This window comes from Giraffa tippelskirchi, chromosome 11 (genome assembly GCF_054371585.1).
Source record: "Giraffa tippelskirchi isolate mGirTip1 chromosome 11, T2T-mGirTip1v1.2.pri, whole genome shotgun sequence".
In the NCBI taxonomy this organism is placed as follows: domain Eukaryota; kingdom Metazoa; phylum Chordata; class Mammalia; order Artiodactyla; family Giraffidae; genus Giraffa; species Giraffa tippelskirchi.
Window position 1 is genome coordinate 98,575,234 of NC_137285.1, and position 12,539 is coordinate 98,587,772.

The following is a 12,539-nucleotide window of genomic DNA, read 5'->3' on the forward strand; positions in this document are numbered from 1 at the left end:
CTTCTGGAGCTGTGTTTATAGCTGCTGCTGCTGCTGCTGCTAAGTCGCTTCAGTCGCGTTTGACTCTGTGCAACCCCATAGACGGCAGCCCACCAAGCTCCCCGGTCCCTGGGATTTTCCAGGCAAGAACACTAGAGTGGGTTGCCATTTCCTTCTCCAATGCATGAAAGTGAAAAGTGAAAGTGAAGTCGCTCAGTCGTGTCCGACTCTTAGCGACCCATGGACCGCAGCCTACCAGACTTCTCCGTCCATGGGATTTTCCAGGCAAAACTACTGGAGTGGGTTGCCAGTGCCTTCTCCATGTCTTTATAGAGAGATGTGATTTTCCATCTTCCTTCCACATCTCAGTCAGTTGTGCTTCCTGAGAGGCTACCTATGGCTTTTGTGTATTAACCTGTTACAATTCTTTTTTAATTCTTAAAATGTTAACTCTTTAAGACACCATCCACACTTACCCAGATGCAGTGTCATGAAGTTAGCATAACACCATACATTTGATATTTGTAGTTTCCAGCTTTCCATCATTTGTGTATAATTTAACCTCTTCCCATCTCACCTCTAACCTCTGACTGATGGAGATGAGGATATGGGCTTGTGTTCAATTTGTCCCCAAAATATAATTAGTAAATATACCATGGATTCTTTCTTTATGAACTTTGGATTTTTATCATTATAAAAAGCACGTTCGTTCCCTGCCTGTCCTTAGTTAATAAGCATTTATTGAATATCGTATGTTCACAGCATTGTAACAGGTACTCCTGGTGGACACTAAAGAAATGGCTTTAAGAAATTTAGATCCATCCTATTGCAAGAATAATTGTAAAGTCTCTTTGAAACGGAGCAGGACCCAATGGTCTTTGCCCGCGTCCCCATGTCCTCTGTCTGCCTTTTGTCTGTGGAAAACTTTAGTCAAGAGAGTAAGTTTAATCAGAGAAATGAGAACATTCAAAAACAAAGGAAACCGTCAAAGGAGACCAAGTAATAATAATGTTCTCATTAAACATAGTCAGGGACCTTTAGTTCCTTCTCAAAGGCTATAGATAATATTCTGAGCCCTGTCCTGTGAGCTGTCTTAGAGATGTTGAAACCTAAGGTAGAGAAGTTAACTACATGATGACCAGACTATGTGGTGGTCATCACATCACCGATGACCAATTTGAAGATGACTCTCAGAGCTGACTTTGCTGTTTCTGCATGTACCCTCTCCCTCCTCCTATTAATATAAAAACTTCTTACCCACCGACTGTCAGTGCGGGGAGTGGGCCTTTGGACAGACGTCCACCCTCCCCACCCCCAAGTTGCCGTCATGTGACATAAATCAGACTTCCTTTCCCACCGCCCTGGCCTGTTTACTGACTTCGAGGGGCAAGCAGTGGACCCCACCTTCCAGTAGCATCTTGACCAGTCACATTTTCATGCCTTGGCCCTAATATTGCTATTGTTTTTGACATACTCTGTTTGATATCGCTGAGCAGCCGTAAGAGAGAAAAAATTGCAAAGAGTTATACTCTGCTTTTGTTCAAGTTCTGACTTGCAACTTATCCCAGTTTCTTTTCGATTTGACCTAGTTTCTTTGAGGCGTGGGCCTGAGGGCTATGCTAATTTATGTGATTGATGAGCTGTCTTTTATTTTGTGCTATTGACAGAAAAGGAAAATTAACCTCAAATCCAGTCATGGTAATTAGGCTGCAGCTTAACTCACCTATATGTCCTGAGGGTCAGTTTCTCCCGCTGCCTGTCCAATTCTTCGCAGATGGGTGACACATTAGCACCTGGGCAGAGAAACCCTTGTCTGCCAGCGGTTTGTCTTGAGACAGGATAGACTTTTTTTTTTTTCCACTTTCACCTACTCTTGAAGGAGGGATTGTGAATATGAGACCTAGATTTAAGAGAAAACCCTGAAGGCCTTGCTGTAACCTAGAGTGCTGAAGATGAGAAACACACTAATGGGTGAGTTGAAGGGAGGCCCTTTCCTTTATTAAGAAAGAAAGCTATTAATATTTTTCTTTGTATCATTGTGCATATAGCCAGCTGCATTCCGGAAGTAATATTATCTATTTGTACATATGAGGTGCTTGTGAGGTTTGTGGTTATCTCTTTTCTTCTTCTTGCCTCTCTTCTTTTTAATGGCCTTGGCTTCTGTAAACATAGACGATGTCTGATGGGGTGACAGTTCCAATCTGTTACCATCTCAGGGTGTAGGATGGGATAGAAGATGAAGATGAAATATTGCTTTAATACTCCCTTTCCTTAGTTGTCAGCAGCTTTAGGGATTCACAAATAGCTTGTGGCTTATAAATATTAAATAAGGGATTCATTATTGGAAAGCGTCAGCATGACTCGCCAAACCAGAACCCAAGTGACTTAGGCTTTCATGATACTATTTATGATGAGAAATTCAAGGCTGAAAAAATAGCTTCTATTCTCTTTGGATATCTAAGAACACAAGGGAAATATTCTGTTATTATAATAAAATACTCTCAGGTCTGTGTTAAGAAGGTCATGTTAATAACCTTCAAGCCAGACCCTTCAGCATTTAATAGTGGAGAAGGCAATATACTAATATTAGAGGTTCTCGGGGGTCAGACTTGTGACAGCTCGTTCTTTGAGTTTGTAGAGACAAGAAAATGAAATTCAGTGAAATATATAAGCACGAAGGAAAATAGCTGTCACAAAACCCATGCACTTTACTTTGTTGGAAACATATGGAAGCACCCTAGACCTTTCAACTACAGCCTATTTCATTGTAATTCAATGAAAACAGCAATTCTTGGTTTAATAAATTTGATTATATATATTTTCTCCAGAACCTTTAGTTCTTTCAAGCTTATGTGAACAACACATTATAAGACAAATCTCACCCTGGGACATGGCAATTGAGAAGGAGACAGCAGCATCACGAACTATAATGACATCGAGGTCTGGGAATTTATTGAATGGACAAGTAAATCTGCACATCTCAGCACCCCTGAAGGCATTATCATATTATAGAGTCCAGCATAGGGACAGATTTTATAATGATGACCCCCAGGCTCCAAGAAGATATTAAATTATGTTCGGCCTAGTAGGGAAATGTATTGTTCTCTTTTAAGAACATAGTGTGAAAATTATTTTTTAAAGGCCTTGGCATTCTAGGAAGAAAGCATCAATATTTGGTAAATTCAGGTATGTGGATCCTGTATCATCTAGCCGAGCTGGATGAGAGGAGCATTGGTGTAATTTTTAGACTAAATTTAACACTATTCTAATAGTGTTACAGTATTGGCATAATAATATAACAACATATGGCATTTATTGAGTATATTTGTCTAGATAATTAGTTCAGTTCTGTTCACTAACTCAGTTGTGTCCGACTCTTTGCAACTCCATGGACTGGCATGGATGGACAGGCTTCCCTGTCCATCACCAACTCCCAGAGCTTATTCACACTCTTGTCCACTGAGTCGGTGATGCCATCCAACCATCTCATCCTCTATTGTCCCCTTCTCCTCCTGCCTTCAATTTTTCCCAACATCAGGGTCTTTTCCAAGAAGTCAGTTCTTCACATCAAGTGGCCAAAGTATTAGAGTTTCAGCTTCAGGATCAGTCCTTCCAATGAATATTCAGGATTGATTTCCTTTAGGATTGACTGGTTTGATTTCCTTGCAGTCCAGGGAATCTTCTCCAACAGCACAGTTCAAAAAGCATCAGTTCTTCTATGCTCATCTTTCTTTATGGTCCAACTCTCACATCCATACATGACTACTGGGAAAACCATAGCTTTGACTGGATGGACCTTTGTTGGCAAAGTAACGTCATAATTAGTACTCGACTAGCTCTGTTTAGTTCTATTGTCACTCTTAAAAGGAAAAAATGAAGATCACCTTTCTTTCCCCCTCGACTAAGCTGTTAGTCGGAAAGACTAACCTAGAAAGACCCCAGTGCAGCATTTAGCTTCTACCAGCCTGGCCAACCAAGGCATGTGCCTGTGTTACCTGACACGTCCAGGTCTCTCTGGAGAGTCTGCCTTGTCAGCCCGTCCTCAGGGTGATCCAGTCCCCTCTCTGCCTGGGCAGAGCCTTTGGTTGGAAACCAGTTCTCCAGGAGCACCTATAGTCCTGTCCCTTTGATTCCCTAGCTCAGTTCCCGTGGGGGCTCTTCCAAACCATTCCCAGTGTTCTGAACTCTTAGTAATTGACCTCACCTCCAGGTTGGAAGTTTCATTCTGTCTGATATGAACCGTTTCTTGCTTTTTATTTTTCCACTTCGAAATTCTCCTGTTCCCAGTCCTCCTTCTCCCCACAGTCTCAACAAAGGAGCCGCCCTTCTCCTTTGCCCTCTCTCCCACTCCTCAGTCATTGATCCGTCTGCCTGCCTTCTCTCTTGCCTTTCTGGCTCCACTCTCCCAAACCCCCATTCCGTAGCCTGAACTGTTTGTCAGCTCTGCTGCCCCCTTCTGCCGTCTGGACCTCCTTCCTCTCCTTACCTTGGCTCTCAGTCTGGACCTCCTTCCTCTCCTTACCTTGGCTCTCACCTAGACAGGAGGGATGGGGGCAGGGCACAACCAATAGAAAAATGACATGACCATTAAGAGGAACTGGATAAGACACAAACTGGTTAGACCAGCTAGCCTCTGGATGGCGAAGACTCAAGTCACAGTGGGCTTTGGGCCTCATTATACACTCGTTGTAATATTTACATTGGCTCATTGTAATACATTAGCGTATGCTAAATGACCCACCCTCGGGTGCCATGACAGTTCCCAGGTCAACCATAAAAGTCCAAAAAGTGAGTGGGCCCCAATTCCTGCAAATCCCCGTTCCTTCCCCCAGATAGTTAGAATATTCCTCCCACTTGTTAGCCTGTGGAATTACCCAGCCCATAAAAACTAACAGCCCCCATATCTCAGGCTGCTCTCACTTTCTGAGTGGACCTCATATCCTGGGGCCACCTGTCTTGCCTTTTAAGAAGGCCCACATTCTGTCTGTGGAATGTGTCTCTCTCTAAATAAACCTGCTTTCGCTTGACTGCCGTTCACTCTTGAATTCTTTCCTGCGTGAGGCCAAGCACCCTCACTTGCTGGCCTGTTGCAGAGACTCACCCAAGACCTGGGACGTGGCCATCCTCTCAAGCCCCATTTGTCCTGCAGCGTCACCTCCTGGCCCCCTTTCATCTCTTGCGATCCACCTCCGTCCCTTCTACTTTAAAGATGCCTCACTACAGAGTCACTTCAGCTGTTTCAGGGTTCATCCTCCTTGGCTGCCCACATTCTTTGGTACTTATGACCGCCTTGTCCTCTGGAAGCCTCTCTTTCCTCAGGGCTGTCTGAATTTTATCCCCATCCTCACTCTTCTTGTTCTCATCCTGCCTCACCAGATGCCTTCTCCCCACTCCCTGCCTCAAACCTTCAGAGGAAATTGACACTGTAGAGAGAGGCTGATTTGGGTATTTTTCTTTACATCTCTGATGCCCCTGAAGTATCAGTATCTGTGTCTAAGTTCAAAAACTAGAGCATTTAAATAATTTGCCTCAAACCAAGTGATCAATGAGTAGGAGAGTCTGGACTAGTACCTGGATCTTCAAGCCCAGTGATTTTTCTAATTTTGCCCGTATTTGGGCACTTTCCTGTTTTCCCTTGACTCTTTTCTTCCTCCAGCCCTTCACTGTGGGCACCTAAGTTTCTCTCCCAGCTTTTTTCCCTCTGCTTTTCCGCTTAGCCCCTCCACGTGTCCGTATGACTTCAACTACAATCTCAATTAACTACAGTCTTAATCCAAACTTATCTGTAGATGAACCCCTCTCCCACTCTATGTACCTGTATTTTTATTGGGTACACTAGTGCCTCAGGATGAACAACTGCGTCAAATAACCTTTGTAAAGCATTTGGTGATTCCCAAAGTGCTCCCATGTATATAAGCTTGTTTAAACCTCTTCATAATTTAGGAAGCGCTGCATCACCAACCGCTTTTGACAGGTGAGGCAGTGAGGCTCAGAATGGTAACAGGAGTCGCTGAGACATAGGGAGAAAAGCGAGAGGGCTGGGTTTGTGAATTCAGATCCACTTGGACTGCTCTAGGCTCTTGGGGGTCCAGTCTGCGTCTGAAATGGCCGTTGTCTCCCTCTGCTCTGCCCACAAACGGTAATGCCATAGTGGGAGCAAAGGTGCACACCAGGGCAGCTTCACCCTGTGCCGGAGTGGAACTGCTTGATCACAGGGACGCTCCCTGCCTCACTCATCCATCCAAGACCCTTGCCCAGCAGTGTCTGTCCATCAACAGACTTGATTAACAAGTGTCAGCTGGTTTCAGTTGAATTGCTGAGGGCGCAAGCCTTCTGAGACCCAGACACCAAACCTTACAATCATCTGTGGCTCCTTCCTTTCTGTTTTACCAATATAGCAAATAAATAAGCCTGGTAGAACTTCCTTTTCTCAGGGTTTCAGACGTTGTCTATGCTGCCCTCACTTTCAGACACAGGCTGCGGTTCTCAGTTCCAGGTGTCCCTAGTCCCGTTGCTCTTGCCTCCTTCCTGGTGCTGGGCTTCAGCCTGCAGCTGCACTAATGTCACCTCGGTGTCACTTTCTCTCCTCCTGGACACAGGCTCATGTTTATGCTTGAGGGAACTTTAGAGATTGTCAGCTCCAGCCCACCTCCAAGAAAAAAACAGTAACACGACATGGTCCCAGAAAACCAGAGTCACTTCTGCTGTGGGAGTGAATGCCACCCACGACTTGTGATGCTGGTCCAGGGCATCTGTGTCATTCTGCATCTTGTCTTTCTCCTGATTTGGAGTCTCCCGTGATTCTCTCTCGGCTGCCAAATGAAGCCCGGGTCTCTTTGTCCAGCGTGGAGACACTCTCCATGACCTAGTTCCAACATGCTGTTCGAATTATCTAACACTAATCCCTAAATCCACGTTCCAGCCAAGATGTGCTGCTTACCATTCCTTCAACATGCCCACTGCGTTTCTGCCTCCTTGCCTTTTTTAGGTAATTCTCTCTGCACATGATCCTTTCTTCTCTCTTCATTGCGAGTCATCCTTTCCACTAAAAGTTCCCTGACTCTCGTCCAGTTGGAAAGGAAGGGTCTTCCCCATCTGTGAGTGTCCCTTGCATGTTGCTTCTCTGCTCTGGGTCTCCGTGGTCTGCCCTGCATCCTGTTTCTATAGCTGTGCTTGTCTGATCTCCCTTTTGAGTCTAAGCATCTTTGGAGCAAGTAAGAACTTACCCGTGCCCATCCCTGTATCTCTCACCATCCAGCAGAGGGGACGACTGGTCTGGCTTGCAGTCTGTAGCAGTTTGGTGGTTGGATAGTTGAAACATGACAGAAAGTGCTGGGGAAGCTGTGACCAGCACATTGGAGCATTGGACCCTGAAGAACTTTTGGGTTTGGCCACCATTGCCTTGGAAATAACTTTATTTTTAAAACATTGTGGAGATGCTGAGAAGGGTAAATGCTTTCCTTCTCACCTTTTCTTGCCATGGCAGCTGCTTAGGGCTTGAGAAATGAGACTGCCTGCACCAGTGGTAAAAAACCAGCCTGTTTATATCACAGACACATTGCATGCTATGGTCTCTGTGTGGCCTTGGGAGAAATGAGTGTTTATGTTCTGGGATGTGCTGTTGTATTTCACAAATATATGGAAGTGATGGGTAGTGAATAGTCATCTCCAGGGCTGCTCACTTCTCAATGTCTGTGTAAATGTTCATCAGTTTGTCTAATTTTACTACATAGACTTTAGAAATAATATGCCTAATCAAAAGCAAAAGTCACTGAGAAAATAAAGAATTCTGTGACTTTGGGGTATTAAGTGAGGTAAATGTTGAACAGAATATGTGTGAAGTTGTAATAACAGTGAATTATATAAGATAGATGGATGGTATTGTTCAAATCGGTTTTTACATTTGGCACATATGTGCTAACATAAACTAGATTTTTTTTTTCCCCTCACCTCTCACATCCCCTCCCTAGTTATATACTTCACTGAACTTGCAGGAGGTGAGAGCTTGCGTTGTTCTTATCTACATAAGGAGGGAAGAAGAAGGATGTCATAGACCTTTACCAAAAGTTTTTGCTTCTCGACAGTTTGATCCCAAAAACTTCCCCTGTCTGTCCTTAGCTAGTGATTGAACATTTTCACTCATTTTTAAGCCATCTCAAGCACCAAATTATCCAGACAAGTTGTACCATTCAGTTACTAAGCAAATTGAAAAACAGACGAATGAGCTGTCATATGTGATTAGGTCCTAAAAGTAGAGTATAGCCTACAGTGCAGTTCAGTTCAGTAACCCAGTCATGTCCGACTCTTTGCGACCCCATGGACTGCAGCACACCAGGCTTCCCCATCCATCACCAACTCCCGGAGTTTACTCAAACTCATGTCCATTGAGTCGGTGATGCCATCCAACCATCTCATTCTCTGTCGTCCCCTTCTCCTCCTGCCTTCAATCTTTCCCAGCATCAGGGTCTTTCCCAAGGAGTCAGTTCTTCACATCAGGTGGCCAAAGTATTGGAGTTTCAGCTTCAGGACCAGTCCTTCCAATGGAATATTCAGGGTTGATTTCCTTTAGAATTGACTGGTTTGATTTCCTTGCAGCGTAAGGGACTCTGAAGAGTCTTCTCCAACACCACAGTTCAAAAGCATCAGTTCTTCGGTGCTCAGCTTTCTTTATGGTCCAACTCTCACATCCATACATGACTACTGGAAAAACCATAGCTTTGACTAGATGGACTAGTTGGCAAAGTAATGTCTCTGCTTTTTAATATGCTTTCTAGGTTAATCATAGCTTTTCTTCCAAGGAGCAAGTGTCTTTTAATTTCATGGCTGAAGTCACCATCTGCAGTGATTTTGCAGCCCAAGAAAGTAAAGTCTCTCACTGTTTCCATTGTTTCCCCATCTATTTGCCATGAAGTGATGAGACTGGGTGCCATGATCTTCGTTTTTTGAATCATGAGTTTTAAGCCAACTTTTTCATTCTCCTCTTTCACTTTCGTCAAGAGGCTCCTTAGTTCTTCTTCACTTTCTGCCATAAGGGTGGTGTCATCTGCATATCTGAGATTATTGATATCTCTTGCAACAATCTTGATTCCAGCTTGTGCTTCATCCAGCCCAGCATTTCTCATGATGTACTCTGCATATAAGTTAAATAAGCAGGGTGACAGTACACAGCCTTGATGCCCTCCTTTCCCAATTTGGAACCAGTCCATTATTCCATGTCTGGTTTTAACTGTTGCTTCTTGACTTGCCTACAGACTTCTCAGGAGGCTGGTGAGGTGGTCTGGTATTCCCATCTCTTGAAGAATTTTCCAGTTTGTTGTGATCCACACAGTCAAAAGCTTTGGCATAGTCAATAAAGCAGAAGTAGATGTTTTTCTGGAAGTCTTGCTTTTTTGATGATCCAACAGATGTTGGCAAAATTTGATCTCTGATTCCTCTGCCTTTTCTAAATCCAGCTTGAACATATGGTCATTCTCGGTTCGCGTACTGTTGAAGCCTGGCTTAGAGAATTTTGAGCATTACTTTGCTAGCCTGTGAGATGAGTGCAACTGTGGGGCAGTTTGAACATTCTTTGGCATTGCCTTTCTTTGGGATTGGAATGGAAATTGACCTTTTAGTCCTGTGGCCAGTGCTGAGTTTTCCAAATTTGCTGGCATGTTGAGTGCAGCACTTTAAAGCATCACCTTTTAGGATTTGAACTCAACTGGAATTCCATCACCTCAACTAGCTTTGTTTGTAGTGATGCTTCCTAGGGCCCACTTGACTTCGCATTCCAGGATGTTTGGCTCTAGATGAGTCATCACACCACTGTGGTTATCTGGGTCATTAAGATCTTTTTGTGTAGTTTTGTGTGTTCTTGCCGCCTTTTCTTGGAGAAGGCAATGGCATCCCACTCCACTACTCTTGCCTGGAAAATCCCATGGACGGAGGAGCCTGGTAGGCTACAGTCCATGGGGTCGCTAAGAGTCGGATACGACTGAGCGACTTCACTTTCACTTTTCCCTTTCATGCACTGGAGAAGGAAATGGCAACCCACTCCAGTATTCTTGCCTGGAGAATCCCAGGGACAGTGGAGCCTGGTGGGCTGCCGTCTATGGGGTCGCACAGAGTCGGACATGACTGAAGCGACTTAGCAGCAGCAGCAGCCGCCTTTTCTTAATATCTTCTGCTTCTGTTAGGTCCATACCCTCTCTGTCGTTTATTGTGCCCATCCAATAGCCTACACACCATTGTAAGGTGAACTGCGTTATTCTAGGATCAAATCCTGGAAGGACCTAGTTCTTAGAGCATTATTTGGTTTGGACCTTAATCGTAGGCCACCACTGTACAATAGAAATGAAATATGAGCTTCATATACATTTAAAATTTTTCTAGTAGCCACATTAAAAAGAAATGCCTGCAATGTTAATGTAATTTTACATAACATATTTAATTTAAATAGCATATTTTGTTTAACTTAATTCGCCAGAAGTATTATTTCACTGTATAGTCAATATTTTTAAAATAGTTAATGAGATTGTTACTTTCTGTTGTTGTTTCTAAGTCTTTGAAAACTGGTGTGTATTTTATGTATCTCAGTTCTGGTCACGTTTCAAGTGTGTGGTAGTCACACATGGCCAGCGGCCACCATATTGGAAAGCATATGTCAAAGCTGATTGGGATGAAATTGTCTGAGAAGGAAAAGAAAAAGGGATGCTTTTATCATTTAGTCCTAAAAAAAGAGTCAGCAAATGTTTTTTGTATTGAGTCAGCTATTAAATACTCAGGCTTTAAAGGTCATATGGACTCTGTAGCAACTATTCAGCTGTGTTAATTGTATCACAGTAGTAGCCACAGACAATATATAAACAAATGGGTGTGGCTGTGTTCCACTAAAACTATAAACATAAGCAGTGGGACGGGGAACTCTGCTCAGTGTTATGTGGCAGCCTGGATGGGAGGGGAGTTTGGGGGAAATTGATACATGGATACATATGGCTGAGTCCCTTTGCTGCTCACCTGAAACTATCACAACATTGTTAATCAACTCTACCCCAAAACAAAATAAAAAGTTAAAAAAAATACAAACAAAACACTGGACAAATCAGACTTATGGACTGTAGTTTGCCTATTCCAATTATTAAAAAAAAAAGAAACTTTGTATTTTGTATTGGAGTATAGCTGACTGAAGCGACTCAGCAGCAGCAGCAGCATAGCCGATGAACAATATTGTGCTAGTTTCAGGTGAAGAGCAAAGGGACTCATCCACAAGAATACGTGTGTCCATTCACCCTCAAGCTCCCTTCCCATCCAGGCCGCCACATAGCCTTGAACAGAGTTCCCTGTGCTGTACGGTAGATCCTGGTTGGTTATACATTTTAAATATAGCAGAGTGTACATGTCCATCCCAAACTCCCTAACTGTCCCTTCTCTAAGTCTGTGCATCTCTTTATGTTTTGTAAGTTCGTTTGTTTTGTTTCTTTTTCCATTCCTCATATGAGGGGTGTCATATGATATTTCTCCTTCTCTGTCAGACTTACTTCACTCAGTAGGACATTATTCCATTCTTAAGTTTAAAATTACTCAAGCATATAAAAAAATAATTTCTGTTTGAAATTATTGTTTCTATGCTGGTTAGTTCTATTTGTATTGAGAAGCTAACAAATACAACAAAATAATGAGTTCCATAGTTTATTTCATCTTTTATAAAATGATTGTTAATGCTCATTTTGTTCCAATTTTTTTTGGTTTGTTTGTTTAGAAAATTAGATGTTTTTATATCACTGTTGATCACAACTTTTTTTCTCTTCCCCACCCCTCCATCTGGCTGGAATAACATTTCTGGATGGTTCGGCTGTTGCATTTCTACTTATATTACTGTTTTACAACAGGTAAGACCTTTTCTTTCTTTGTGAACTATGATTCTACTAAATTTTATAAAAATTAACATATAAAATTTTGTTTTTTAAAACAATTTAAATGTTTAGGGAAATAATGTGAAAGTTTCTGTAAATTCGTCTTATTCTCAGCTACAAGGAAATAGTCAGTGGTGCAGGATATATGGTAAGGTAGATTTCAGTCAGCAATGGAATAACCCCTGCCTGAAAATACTTTATAACACATGCTTTACATTTAATACATAATTTAAAAAATACCTAAATGCAGGATTCTGGTACTGTCTTTTTTTCATTCCCAAACTGGATATAACTGTCATAAACCCATACACACCTTTACATGTGTTATGGTGGTCAAGTTAAAACTTAAAAATATATATATATTTTTTGAAATTCAGTTGATTTACAATGCTTTGTTAATTCCTGCTATATAGCCAAGTAGCTTAGTTATACATAAATATAATTTTTATATTCTTTTTCATATGGTTTAACCACAGGATATTAATATAGTTCCCTGTGCTATATACAGTGGGATCTTGTTGTTTATCCATTCTATATGTAATAGTTTGCATCTGCTAATCCCCAACTCCCAAACCATCCCTCCCTCACCACTCTACCCCTTGGCATAGTTACATTAAAACATTTTTGAAAACTTTTCTTACATCAAGAATGCTGTAGGGAGACTAGTCA

At 42.4% G+C, this 12,539-nt stretch overlaps 1 protein-coding gene across 7 annotated transcripts in view; it reads left to right on the top strand.

Annotated features, from left to right (window-relative positions):
• Positions 1-12,539, top strand: part of NCAM1 (neural cell adhesion molecule 1) — a 357,436-nt gene that overhangs the window by 81,718 nt on the left and 263,179 nt on the right. The window lies entirely within an intron of this gene.